This window comes from Varroa destructor, unplaced genomic scaffold (genome assembly GCF_002443255.2).
Source record: "Varroa destructor unplaced genomic scaffold, Vdes_3.0 BEIS01000004.1, whole genome shotgun sequence".
NCBI lineage: Eukaryota > Metazoa > Arthropoda > Arachnida > Mesostigmata > Varroidae > Varroa > Varroa destructor.
In genome coordinates this window covers 47,787,483-47,798,343 of record NW_019211457.1, presented here as the reverse complement: position 1 = coordinate 47,798,343, position 10,861 = coordinate 47,787,483, and the positions used below count along the sequence as shown (strand labels likewise).

General features: G+C 41.5%; 1 long non-coding RNA gene across 3 annotated transcripts in view; it reads left to right on the top strand.

Annotated features, from left to right (window-relative positions):
• Nucleotides 1–861: 861 nt before the first annotated feature.
• Nucleotides 862–10,861, top strand: part of LOC111249752 (uncharacterized) — a 36,447-nt gene continuing 26,447 nt past the window's right edge. For all 3 annotated transcript variants that reach the window (XR_002673079.2, XR_015326458.1, XR_015326457.1), the window contains exon 1: nt 862–1,350. This is a non-coding gene — a long non-coding RNA (uncharacterized LOC111249752). The remainder of the gene's footprint in view (nt 1,351–10,861) is intronic.

Genomic DNA, 10,861 nt, shown 5'->3' with positions numbered 1-10,861 from the left:
CTGCATGCCCTCCTCGGCAAAAATCTGTTATGTGTTAGAAGTGTTTTATAACATAATGGTTGCCACATCGAGTCAACATTATTGGAACTAGATGCATCACCTTATGGTTCGTATAGCCGAATTAGCAGAACGAGTTCAATATGCTTCCGGAACACGGTGCACTTCTTTACAACTGGAATGGCTAGGAATGGAAAACCGAGATTAATACATAATGTCTTAAGGCAAAAAGTGCAGTAGTAAAAAGACCGTTATGATCGCGACATACGTTAATCTAGTTGATTAGCTCGTAGTTTACGTCTCTCAATCTATGTTTTGTTAAACGCAAGGTTGCTTTGTGAGGTACTTCTCAATTCAGACAGCAGGTAGAAAGTAGTTAGTATAGACGGACAACTAGCATTCTCGCTGTCGGCCAGGGGACTCATTCGTTAGCCTCATCTTCCTATGCTTGCTTTGCTGTCCGCCATCCGCCCGAGTCTGCGACAAAAGACGTGTATTAAAAGAGAGTTGGGAAGCTGGATGTAATGACACAATAGATATCGAATGACAATAATGCATATAATAATAATTCCATCTCATAAACAGGTTACCTCTGCTTGCATTATCGAAGAAGCGTGGGCTTTGACTGAGCCGTGCACCCTCTCTTCTTCCTCCCTCCTGCGTGCAATTGTAGCAACTCATACCTGGCAGGGGTATATATCCCTATGCTATAATACACTATCTTCACCTTTCCCCGTTCCGACCCTCTCCACTCCACTCAGAAGGAGTAAGGAGCGACAGGGACGCAACAGGCAACGCAGACTTTCAAGAAAGCACGGTGCACGGGTGCGTGGATGGGTGACTGTGTGCGCCTGTGTGCTTCGTTGACAGAGGACGCGAGTAGCGAACGAAGGAAATCATGGGGAGCCTCACGAGGGTCCGCGGAAAGAGGCAATTTCCCTCCCTCCTTTTGAGTCCCTCACCTTGCTCTTCCCCCGGTGGGTCGTTAGCCCCCGCCTGGACGATCGGGTTGGTTTCAGAGACTCTCTGTTCTTCTTTTGGGAGGCCACTGACGTGCCGATCAGTGTTATTGTCAAATTTCAATCCAAAGGTTCGAATGCCTACTTAATGACGGCGTGCGTGTCAACTGTAGCATCATTTTTACGTCAAGCAGAAGCACACTATTTGGATCTCGCAAGAAGCAAGTAAGCGCTGTCGCGGTGTTTTAGACTGACTACAGTTGATTACTAAATGCGTAACGGCTCTAGCCACTAAATTATTGCAGTACTCCGACGCCAGGATTTGTGCGTTCATATTTATAATCACCTGCTTCGTCAGCGCAGTAGCTGCTGTACAAACGTTGTTGTTACTCAGGTGAGTTCCTCATTCATGAGTGTCAGCCTTCAGCTATAGCTGTCACCAGTATTCTATGACACTTTATTTATATCGTTTCTATATATATATATATATATATATATATATATATAGAAAGATGATGACACACGATCACTTTTGTCTTCTTAGTATTTTCGCGTGCCGATGATACAAAATGCCTTGCGGGTTCAGAATTTTCCGTAAAACTTCCCCGAAGAGAATACGTAACTGCTCTTGCAGTTTTCATTACAACGTGTTAGACAAATCAGATGTTTTTGAATCGAACTCTATTGTAGTTACCTCTTCTAGTTACTAAAAACTACGATAACAAAATCGGAACCGGCTCAGCTCGACCTTAGCTTACTTTATCGAATGTGTCTCTTGCTTACTTTTGCTCATGCGCTTTTCCTGACACAACTACTCCTCTAGCATAGATCCTTTGTAACAGGAAATTAGTTTTTTGCCCTATAAGCTTTTATCGTATCGTGGTGTCTATACCGATAGTCCTACAACATTCTCTTCTCGTATGTTCTTCTTATTGTTCACTCTCTAGTGGTCGGGGACCCGGTGGCTTTCCGGTGCTTTTTGGCCGACGCGACCACATCGCCGCCGCCGCCGATCGTCTCTTTCTGTTTTCTCTTCTTTCTCTCCGAGACAACAACAGACCTTTCAACATGATGTCCCTTTGCGAGAATTTCCCGACCGACAGCCAATAGCTACGACTTCTATCAAAAAACAGCTTCTGTCACGAGCTACTATTATTTGACAACGACATACACTTACAGTTGCTGACACAGGTGGCAAAAAAGACAGGTGAAGCGAAACAAAAGTAATTGATAAATCAGCAAGTAACCATTTGAACTTCGATCGACAGAGGCTAGATATAAGATGATACTAAAACGCGGCGTATAGGTTCTTGCAGTTATTCAACTGGGAAAACGGTGTATGTATACGAGCTGTATTATAGTTGGCTCTTCGTATATGCAATAGAAAAAAGTATTCGGTGTGAAGCTGCATGTTCTGTTAAAGCGACATGCCGTTTAGGAGTGAACCGGCGTTGTATCCCTCTATCCGTCACGCCAACCTCCCTTCTCTCTCTCGAGTGATAGGGTAACACGGAATTTACTCTTTTATTCTACTGTTGACGCTCGTTGTGCTAATAAAGAGGCTCTGAACTATATGTGGTCGTACAGCGGGGGCGTGGGACAGAAAGGTTATGCGATCCAGAGCCTGGGGGGAGGAATGAGTATGAAAGCTGCTGGTGCGTCTGGCCTATGGTTGTATTATGGATTCGCAGGTCGCCTGCTCACCTAAAAGCGCAACTTAACAGCAACGAATTCATGGTGGCCCCAGTTTTGGCGGTAGCTACGCATAGTTCACTCGTCTCTGGTTCATTGTATGCCGCGTATAGATCATCAGTGTTATACTCCTCTCCATTCTTTGGTATTCGTTCCTTCCCGTATTACCATCCTAGCAAAGGAGTAGCAAGCGTGAATGCAATTTTACCTCATAAGATTGGTATTCGATTAATAGTTAGATTAATAGGTGTAGTTCATCCATGAACTACTCCTTCTTTAGCTTTAAAGGTAGATTCTATTCCTGATCACTTGAATCAATTAGTATTATGTGGGTATCGACCAGGTTCATATTATGGTCAAATACGGTTCAAAAATTTGTACGGAGAATACAGTTCTCTGCCTTTCCGTCTGGCTTTTGTTTTTTGCCCACTGTCGTCTATGCAAGCAAAGTCGGCTGAACCAACTTTGTTGGAGCAGTAGAATTTTACACACAGGCGTATGGCAGGCAAATCTTCCAGTAACAAAACATAAAAAAAGCAAGAATTATATGAAATACGCAACGCTTCATGATTTTTCTTCTGCAATAAAAGGAATTCGCCTTGTGTTTTCTTACTGGCTATCTCCTGACCTCATAAGGCTCTCTTCTCACACGAAAGCATGAGCTTAAAACAGAAGTATTAAAATGCAGTTAGTTACCTATGTGCTTTATATTTCGGCAATGCACTCGCAGTTATAACCTAACCATATCAAATAATAACCTTGCAGTCATTCATGCATAGTCTGAAGTTAGCTTTCTATATATAGATAACCCCAATCTCTAGCCCTGAGGAAAGTCTATTAATGGCTGCTCTAATGCAATAATTGCTTTTTATTATCACACGTTAGTAGTACGTGCATATATCTGTGCGTATCTAGTTTTTTGCTACTATTCGCTGCCGGTTACCTATGTTTATTGAACCACAAGGCTAGTTGGCTGATTTGTTCAGTTTTTGTGTTGTATCTTTTTATTTTATGAGAGGCAGTTATCTTCTGTTAAACACGACCATATGTTTCTTGCATAAAGTGTAAACTTGATCTACAAAAATAGCTAACGAATCATTTTCATATTTTCCTTGTCATACCTTTATACACGATGTCATAGTGTGCTCTAATTGCTGTAATATCAGTTCATTATTAATCCATGTGGAACTCTTCTTTATAACTTCTTTTTAGATGTTGCGATTGCACTTCCACCTTTGCTTTCTCTTTCAAAAATAGGCAGGGCTATCTTAGATGTTCTTAGCAGATTATAAACCTTAACAGAGAATCAATTTGTAACAGGAGTACAGTGAAATTAGCGGCATCTCAAAGTTTGCAAAAGGAGATTGGTTTTTTTACCCTAAACCCATGTTTAAGGACAGAAGTTGAACCGTGTGGATGCACTGTCAGTCTATCATGAGAATTGTATATACCTGCGGTAATAATCTATACCATGTGATGTTATTTGTTCGGCAAAGCAGGGAAGTTTGGCTGACAAGTGTTTTGAATTAGATGAGTATTTCTTGAATAATGGTATACATCCGGGTTTCCGTTGAATTCGTTCCTAGGGTTTAGAACTTAAACTCGGACCGAACGATGGACAGTGACTATGTGTTGGAAGACACACGAGAGGCGCCACATGAAACGAGCCAAGTTGAGGGACTTGGGGAAGGGGAGACGCAGAAGACAGGGGAGTTGGGAGCAGGGAAGGGAGACAGAATATGAGCGGCGAGGCAAGCGGATCTCTCTTTGGCAAGCTCAACAGGAGAGATGAGAATGGAAAGGAGTTTCTGCGGATAAGAGCAGAGCGGACGACGAAACGGCATGCTCCTGGAGAGTCTGTGCGTTGAATGAAACTCGAAACCGCCCCAGCTCTCTAACTTGCTTTCACTCTCATCAACAGCGTTTTCAAAGCTCATCCTGGTCGTTGGCGGCAGCTACCATAGAATACACGCCAGAGGGCTTGAGTTCCTATCCGGCAGCCTGACCCAGAAACGCGAGCTGGTGCTTCCTTGGTACTACCGTCGTTACAAGGCTTTTTTAATTAACTGCCTTCAGAAAGGATGCTATTCAAAAAATAGGGCCGTGCTTGAGGTTGTCCTGTTCCCAGCTGACATACTTCGGTTTTGATATCATTCAATGGAAAGCAGCTGGGATACCAACATATCAATAGAATGAAGTGGAATTATGCCATTCATTGTGAGGAAACACTAGACCTTAATACATACAATGCATTACTACTTTTATAACAGTAGAATACCGCGACGAATCTCTGACCAGTAACTCAATAAACCTACAAAACTACTAGCAAAAGTTAAATAAAAAGAACAGTATCCGATGTGTTTTCCTAATTTAGAAAAATGCTTGCAACAATAAATAAAGACGAACTTCCTTGCTTGCCTTGTCAATTTATGAGCGTCGTTTCGTAGTCCGACGTACATTTAGACACGTATACACGAAGGCAGTTAGAAAAAAAACGAACTGGAAAGCTGCAGTTTGGGCGAACAGAGGGTTTTAGAGTGCTCTTAAGTGTGGGAGTTAGTTCGTTGAACATAGCAGCGGTATACTACTGAGCAAATGTCTGCTAGAGCTTGTTGGGATCGCCTATTTCAGACATGTTGTCAGTGAGTTGGTAAGCTGGCTTGTAATACTCAGAAGAATTTCAATATGTGGTGGGTGTATTTCTGCGATGCTACCAGCTCAAGGCCTAGAGTAGGGCCTTACATTTCGCCTCTCCTTTATCTTCTATGTTACGATCGGCCACCCCAAAAAGGTTTATAATCAGACGTCCGCCATTTTCTCACAGCGGGCTACTTGCTCGGCTACTCAAGCTGACAAGGTGAGGCCCGTCTCGATCACGTTGAACAGAGCCTATATCCCCTTTCTCTAAGCTGTGACCGTTGTCTGGGATACAATTCTGAGTCCTAGCACTTCGGGCATTGGCAGCTTAATTGATATTGAAGCGCGTGGTTCTCAATCGACGCATTGAAGTTTTCCTTAACCACTTCACCGGCAAACGCTTCCATTCGCTACAGAAAACTTCTAGGAGTTGTTCAGGCAGGCTGATATAGTAGAATGGGCGGTGTTAGTAATTATCAAGTAATTAAGTCAAATTGATTGCTGATTACACACAAAGCATGCAAAGATGGAAGCGAATTTTTGTTGCCAGAGCAAAAAAGTTCCAACGTTTTTGTGATCGATCTGGTACTAAATCGTTCCGATCAGTCTGAACCACTGCGCAGCCGTTGGGAACTTTTTGCAAACGTTCTGCTTTTAAGTTTTTAACGATACCCTATTTGAAGTCCAAGTTTACAGTAACACCCGAGGACGACCAATATATGTGCATCAACATTATGCGGTATAAAGCTTCGAATATTTCATTATATTCAGAAAGTAGGATCAGAATTTTTTGCATTAAATGCAGTGTGAACCTTTTACCCTGCTTACTCTTCTTTTTTTGTAAAGTAAATAGCGGCATCTGTACTCAAAAAAAGAGTTTCTGGTCGGACAGTCATAAGAATCATTTAAAGACAAAAATATGTGATAACGTATATTAGTTGGTTTGCCAGTTCATGAGTATCAAGAAAATCATGCGGATAGTTACAAACAAACAGAAAAGTGTTTTGTACCCCGATCACTACAGCTAAGATGCAATAATGCTTTTTTTTCAATGTTTTGTACCTACTTATTGGCGTCAATGAGGCTTCAAAAATGTTGCTATTAGAATAGCACTTTTTAATACTCTATTTGAATAAATAAACAATAAATTGAATGTCGAAGTACCGTCCATGTTGCAAAAACATGCTCAATCAGTCCATTCGATTACAACGAACGTCTGGGTTTGATCCAAACCGTACTTACTACTGGGGCCCCTACAGCTTTTTCGCTTTTTATGTATTTATAGTTACGAACTGTAGACTTTTAATCCGCCGCGTTCCAGTACTGAACAGCACAACATTCCTCCTTACCCGTTTGGAGTTGAGTCGCCGATGACTGGTTTGTTGAAGCATGGCACAGCTACCTCGCTATATTATGGCTTTTATGAGAACGACGTTGTCCGATTTGCTTGTTCTCGTTGAGTCGACCCTAGTTAACTACAATAAAGCTTGCAATCTGGCGAACAGAACACTCTTTTCGCTTTTATGTTGCTGTCGGGATAAGCACGTTTCCGTTAATAAAAAAAAAACATGTTTCACCCAAGTTCACATCCGTTTGGAATAGGCACAGCGGAACCATTATTGAAAGTCGCTTGACTATGATCATGTAACAGAGGCTCCGTTTGGAGTCTTTCGCCTTTTACGCTCTCTAGAGCAGCTTCGCTAGCTATATAGCAAGGGTGCAAGTTTGCCAGAAAGTGTGCCAGCAACGTAAACAAGCTCTTTGCAACCAGCTGATGAGGTAGCGGATGAGACTGTACTGGCGTAAGCAGCTATGCACGAAGGGCATCGCATGTTTATACGAATGAAATCTAGGTGTTTATGGTACACCCACATGTATCCTCACATATCTCTTCTAGCTCTTCTTTCCGTGTAAAAAGACCATCTTATTCATATAGATGGACCTATATATCTTATGATGATACGCAGGGAACAGCAGACTACCCAAGCGGTGTCCCCTTTGAGAACAAATCTCAATGAGTTCTATGCTAGAGCGCCGCAAATGACGAGCGATAATGTTGACAAAACGATAAAGGTGCAAGCTAGCTAGATTGCAAAGCGACCGAAAAACTGAAACTAAGTATCGAGCGTTTTGCACTTGACGTTGCCTTGTATTCCCCTTTAGCTCTTTATTTCTCTATTCTTCTATCCCAGTTATCGGTTAGCTATCCCAGTTATGTTGGAGTGAGCTGGTAACTGGGAGATGCAGATCTCGTTGGATATCTGGGTACAGAGTATATATGTATAAGTGTAACTGGCCTGGGAGTACCTAGAGCCCGAGATCCCTCGGCCAGATCGTCTGCTCACCTGCCAACGAGAGGAGGAAGCACCGGTTCGCTGAGCGCATCGACGGAAGCGAGAATATGAAGCGATGAGAAGAGCATGAAGTGTGAATAGGTGGTATAGATGAGCGAGAGCTTTGGGAAAGAATATGGCTTGGAATTAAGGACCATGGGGACACTCCTGTACGCGAGGTAGTTGGTGAACACAGAAGCGCCAACAAGGCGAAGAGACTGCCTGTATAAGAGGGAGCGAGCTAGTGAGTCAGTCCTGCCTGGACCGACAAACAGGCACTGCAGACTCGTAGTTGAAACTACCAAAAGAAACTGCCGTTGAACGCCCCTGCTGTCACCGACGACGATGACGAAGTACAGTTCATGAGCAGAGGAAATGCTTGAAGATGAAACTGTATGTACGAAAGAGAGGAAAATGAGCGAACTATGGAAGGGCGAAACGGGTGCCTGGCAAAGACTGGTTTGGCTACTCAAGATGGTGATGGCTGGGGAAAGAGGATTGGGGTAGGACAGACTCAAACAGCGAGAGGGAGAGAGACTGAAATGGGAGCACTGCTCCTCTTGGACATCCTCATTCCCTCTTTTCAATTACTTTCGTTCTAAGCAAAGCGGCACCGTGTAGTTGCCGCTGTACAGTGCCACACTGTGAGAAAAGAAGAAACTGTATAGTTTGGTAAGGCGGAACGCGACGCGCAACGATGCAAGAATGGCCAGGAACGAAGAGAGTCATTCAGAAGCGATTCGAGATGGAAGACTGAATCCAACGAGAGCTTAATTCCTCTCTTAACCGCGAGCCAAGAAGAGCGGCTGTCGCAAACAGTCCTCTTTCTTTGAGACCCTGTGCATTTACATTCCAGTCCTTGTCAGTCTCTTTACCTATGTATTACTAGCCTCGCACCTTGAGAATACCTAGATACCTTTCGGCTCACTGAAAACTTACCAATCACGTATAGCAGTATTTTGACATTGACGTTCTATCTTAAGTCGTAATAGTTCGGTTTGCTCATTTTGGAGATTACCAGAACAAGCTTGACTATAGATAAGGTGTTTCTGCATTATCTTAGGAATTGCTATATTAGGTACAGGACTGTATACTCGAAAATACTGTTTGTGACTACCCTGTTACGTGATGGCGTAGCGCAATAGAAAAGAATTTGTTAAATTACTTTAACGGTTATGGAAGACTTACCGTTATCAATATAAACCACATTGGGAGTAAATTTCATTTTTAAATTTGATTGGGAAAATATAAATCCACGTATAAATAAACGTTTACTCGGATATCATCGTTCGGACTTTTAGCAGGCGACTCGTAGTGAGTCATAGAATATCAGAATATTTGACTGGTTTACGAGTGTGAATTCCATCTTGAAACTAGAGCGGTGGAGACAGCTTGCCGCATAAACCTTGTATTCAGTAAGGGTCCTACTACAAGGAACACCATGAACCGTTGGCCCAAATAAAGAAAGGAAGTTTTAAACTTGAAAATGAATCTCATGGAAGATCCCAGCGAAGACGAATAACGAAGAGTTAACAACTGTGGTGAAAGCTGACTTATCTCAAAGTCCACAGCTGTTAGCACTCAGATTTAGTGCACCTAAAAACAGGAATTAATAGAAGAAAAAAACTGACAACTAAATGCCGCATAATTTGAGCGAAAATCAAAAACAGAGACGTAGAGAGCCTTGCTTCCCTTTGCTTTCACGTTACAGCAGTGAGCCATTCTCTTGTGATAAAAAAAGGCAAAGCTGCAAAAACTTACAGTGTTTGGTTGGTGGTTCAACTCAGGTGTTACTCACTACAGCTCGATTAGTTTTGTTTCGTCGATTGTGGCTGAAATGTATCGTCACTAATTACAGGAAATAATAAATCCGTGTTAAGCAGCCAATATTAATGAACACTGGTGAACAATTCCTATTGTACGACAACGCTTGATCTCACACCGCAAGAATCACGGTCTTGAAAATTCAAGAATCACAATTGGAATCCTTTTGGACATTTACTACACACGCCACCAAGTGCTCCCATTAAAACAAGTTGTTAATAGGAAAATTATTTAACTCTCAATATGATATCAAAATTGCCTTTCGAGACCTCATAGGTTCTCGTATCATAAAATTGTACGGCAGAGATATAAATAAGTTACCCCCTGAATAGCAGAAGGTCACACATAATACTAATAATGAATCCCTATCGAAAATAAGAGAATCGATGCATGTAAAAAAAGTCTAAAAGTTTTTACATGAAAAAATGGGTAAAAAAAAGAATTTACTACGTTACCTTTCATACTGAAGAACCTAATACTTCATAATCTCACTGCATATAAAAGGCACATTGAATCACACAAAAGACTAATTCGAACGCAATATTTATATATATATATTATATATATATAATAACATTTCAAGTCTCCCCTTTCCACAGTCCTCTAACTGGATAGTACGCCAAAAAGTAATAGTATCCTATAGACTACAATCAAATAAGTTATATAAATTATATATATTTTTATACTAGTCTTATGACTGCATATAGTATAGTCGTATAAAGAACCAAATTTACAATACCTGTAAATACTTAGCAACGCCGAAAACGAGACTATTAACAGAGTCGAATTATAAAATTACGAAGTTAGATTGCTGTTTATTTACATTAAAGGAAACTTTCTTTACTTTATATATAGGATGTATGTATAAGTTGCTTTAAGGCGGGAACCAGTGAATTTAGGCTTGTCTAACTTTGCGGTCTAATTCTATAAGAAACCTATCTTGTTGAAAATCTGTAGCAACTGAACTTAGTTGGAAGTTTTTAATTTATTTAAAAGTACCCGAAGAACACCTTTAGTAAGCATTGTAATCGAGCCAAACTAACAATATGTTAAATTGGACAAATAAACTACAGTCTATGCAGAAGTCGAAAAAAATACTAAAACAATGGTAGTATCAAACAAGTGGTCCAACTTCACAAGACGATCTTTGGTCGTAAAGTTCCCCACAAGTTCGGCACTGAGCTAAGACGATCTACTGGAGATTTAAGGAAAGCATTCACTCATCGACTACTAAACTAGAGAAAATGACATAAGACTGAACATATAGCTGCCAGAAGCAGCGCAATACCAAATTGACTCGTACTAACTGCAAGCAAAAGTGGACGCAAAAGGCCACTCTGCGTCCTAACTAACGCCCTTCTTCATCATCTTTCCTAACGTCAGACTCTCGAACAACAGCTTAAGCAACTCTTGCTCACA